The following is a 4,032-nucleotide window of genomic DNA, read 5'->3' on the forward strand; positions in this document are numbered from 1 at the left end:
TAATAATAAATAAATAAATAAATAACCATTAATTGTGACGTCGTTCGTGACGTCATATCACCGTATCTTGTCATTGGTCGACAGATAAATGGCCGTAACTTGGGAACCGCTCGTCCAATTAATATCAAACCTCGAAAAGGCACATCCGCGGGTCCCCAGCAATATACCTGGCAAGTTTCAATCAGATCAGACCGTCAATCGTGCAAAAAAGAAAAATAATAAAAAATAAATAAATAAATAACCATTAATTGTGACGTCATTCGTGATGTCATATCACCGTGTCTTGTCATTGATCGACAGATAAATGGCCGTAACTTGGGAACCGCTCGTCTGATTAATATCAAACCATGAAAAGGCACATATGCGGGTCCCCGGCAATATTCATGGCAAGTTTCAACCAGATCGGACCAGCGGTCGTCGAGAAACTTCGGTCGCAGACAAACAGACAGACAGACAGACAGACAGACACACACAGAGATTGCTGGAATTATAGATAGATAAAGATTTGAAAGATCGTTAAAAAAGAAATTCCAAAAGTTTAGTGCCAGTGAAACAGTCTTCTTCACTAAGCACCCTTATACACCATCTTTATTTAAGATGTCCAATTACTGCAAAATTGTGGGTATTGGAAGTGAGAAGAAGGCAATTTGAGTTCTCCAGTGTTCAAGTATATTATTCAACTGAGATGAAACAATTAAAAAAAGACATAAAATGTCAAAGCCCTCATTGTTTAGTAACTTTGCTGAATGGAGTTAAAGGGATAGCCCATATTCATTTACAACTAAAATGGCCGCCAGTCTACCTGTCGACCGTCTTTTATCAGATCACAATATAAAGTTAGGGGTAAGTGTATGTCGTTGTGTACTGTGCTTGTGCCAAGTCTGAACAAAATCAGTCCATGAATGTCAGAGAAATGGTTGGGGACACTTTTAAGTAACAAAATAGCCACCAGTTGGATAGCCACCATCTTGGATCTGATATAAAAAAATGACATGCATATTTAAGTTATCATTCCATATTATTCCACCAAGTTTGAACAACATCGGTAAATAAATGCCCGAGAAATGGTTGAGTACGTGTTCAACATCGGGAGTTTTAACAACTAAAATGGCCTCCATTCGGCCATCCAGGATCTGATCTCGAAACAAGATGAGGTGCTTATGTAAGCCATCATTTTTAAAATCTGTTTGCCAAGATCAAACAACATCAGTAAATGCATGTCCGAGAAATGGTTGAGGACGGATTCAACATCTGTTTTTTTACAACCAAATTGGCCGCCAGTCGGCCATCTTGGATGTGATCTCGAGAAAAAATGACACACTGATGTAAGCCCTCATTCCTTATCTGTGCGCCAAGTTTGAATGAGATCAGTAAATGCATGTTTGAGAAATTGTTGAGGACATGTTCAACAAGGTTTTTTTTTTACAATTAAAATGGCCAACAGTCGGCCATCTTGGATGTATTGTCGAAAAAAAATGATGTGAATATATATTTCATCATGCGTTGTCTTTCTACCAAGTATGAATAAAATTGGTCCACAAATCTCCGAGATATGGTTGCAGACGCACACATGTACGCACGCACGGACACAAAAATAGAGACCAAATCCATAAGCCCCCATTTTGGACTTCGTGCAATGGGGGCTTAAAAAGATTGTCAAAATCGTATCAATTAATTAATTAATTCTGGAACTCACCGCTATTTTACCACTGTGGACGCAGTGTCAATTACACTACCTTATTTAACACGTTACATTAGTTCTTCGTGCCTGTTATTTGTGTCCTTTATAACGTCCTTAAAAACAGGAAGTTTCTTGTTTCGAATGATTTTCAATTTTGCTTGACTGCCAGGATGGTAGACAGAGGAAAAAAAACAAAGCCACTCCTCTCTGCGCGTGTGCGATCGGGACAAATTCAGAACCAAAGTAAAGTAAAACAGCAAACTTGTCTTCCTATTCATGGTCAAAATATAACATTTGATTTAAATCAGTTGCTCCTTGATTTTAAGTTGACGCCTGCAGACAAACAGACTGATGGAAGGACGTGAACCAATTGCTTCACCCAACTTTTAACTTTGTGTGTGCAGTGCACAACTACTGAAGCACCTAATTAACTCTATGGGCCATGACTGGTGTCATTTTTGGAGAACAAGACGATCAACTCGTGCTGATTTGAAAGAGAAGAGCATAATTGATGTGTCGGCATGATATGTTTATCAACTGAAAGCTGACAAAGGTGTGCAGACCAATGTGTGAACAAAATTACTGGTGATGTTTTGGGTGTTTCCCTTTCATCATATTAAGAGAGGGTCTGTCAGGTGGTAGCCCTTCCTCTCTTGCTCCAAAAAAAAGGTCAACTCCCGAAATGTTGGCTTCACTTTCCTTCCTACAGCGGTTGGCTAGCTTTTGTCAATTTTAAGTTGATAAAACCTATGATTCTAGTTGTTTGCCGATGCAGACCAACACCAGCTTCGACAAATTCTCATATTCCTCCAGACGTGTTGGCCTTCTTGGAATTCCAATCTGAGCACTTGGATTGTCAGGCTGAGATGACAGGTTAAAATCCCGAATACTGGGCTGATTCAAGTATTCTCGACTCACGTCCTTTTAATTTTTGGAAAAGTGGACCAATGTTCCCTTGTGTCCTTATCCCACATGCTGCACATGTGCAAGCTCCTCCGTGATCCATAAATGACTTTGGGAAGAAAATGCAATTCATTACACCAATGATCAGACCTTTCGCTGCTCCAAGAAGAATGAATGCAGACAGATATCGAAATTGCGACATCCACCTTCAATGAAATCCACGCCTCACCAAGCGAAACCACCTGCCTTGCCAATGGAGTGACCTACACTGAGGCATGACACACATCCCACACCGCTCACTCCGTGAAGTGTACAGTGTCCTTCAATAATGGAAGAGTTAAGCAATGGAGCAGAAACATTGATGATAAAATTTAGATCTTTGTTTTCAACTCCATTGTTTTATTTTTGTCACCTCTTTTCCTTTGCAATTCCTCTCATTTTTGCCAGAATTGCCAATAAGAAATAGTGCTATTTCGAAGCGTTCATCATCGCAGATGGAATTTCAAACAAGTCCTATTTTGTTTTATAGTTTGCAAAGATTTGTATTGGGTATAATGATATGTTTAAACATTATGCAACGAAGGAACAATGCACAGTAGTCAGTGACCAACACTAATGAAACCAAATGGTTTGCTTCAACATTGTTTCTGGATTCAAGACAAAACAAACATGACTGGATGACTCGTTCGTTGTCATTTTGATTTACGCATACAGGTTGTGTCATTTCAAAAACAAGACAGCATGGGGTTACAAAAATGATAATTTATTTTTATCCCCATGCATATAAAAAATATGGAGTGATATTGCAATCGGCTCAGTCGTTCCGTCTGTCCATCCGTTATGCTATCTCCACCTAAAAGGTTGGGTAGAAATTCACCGAACTTCGTAGTTATGGTCATCACATAGCACGAAGGTGCGTCAGCAGTTTCATTTTTGGCCCCGCCCCCTGGGGCCCTGGGACTGGGTCAAAAGGTCAAATAAAAAAAAATGCAAGTAGGGGCACATTTTTTAATGAAACTTTGTATCTATGTGCAATCAACAATTTGGTGGGGGGGGGGGTGAATGAAATATGTTGGGAGTTTTTGGATTTGATCCCCAATTCATGCCCCAGGCAGGGGTGGAGACTTTCGTTCAAAACAGAAAAAAAAATATTCAAAATTTGATGTCGGGTCATTCCTGGTGGAACTTCTTCCCATTTTTCAACTTTGCTTAAGTTGTGAAGCATGGGGCTTTGCGAAGGTGTGCCATCGACTTCGCTCTACAATTCTATTGTGATGTCTTCCATTGATTGAGTGGATTTGGTTGATGATGGATTTATTGTTGTCATGGTACTTATAATTTAGGACAAGCATGAATATTATTGCTTGGTTGTGAAGTTGTTGAGTATTTATAGTGCTATATTCAGGAAAGAGTAGGCCTATCTATGTACGTTGTTGATTGGGATAAAA

Source organism: Eptatretus burgeri, chromosome 16 (genome assembly GCF_056783735.1).
Source record: "Eptatretus burgeri isolate ZD-2024b chromosome 16, Ebu_testis_v1, whole genome shotgun sequence".
Taxonomy (NCBI): domain Eukaryota; kingdom Metazoa; phylum Chordata; class Myxini; order Myxiniformes; family Myxinidae; genus Eptatretus; species Eptatretus burgeri.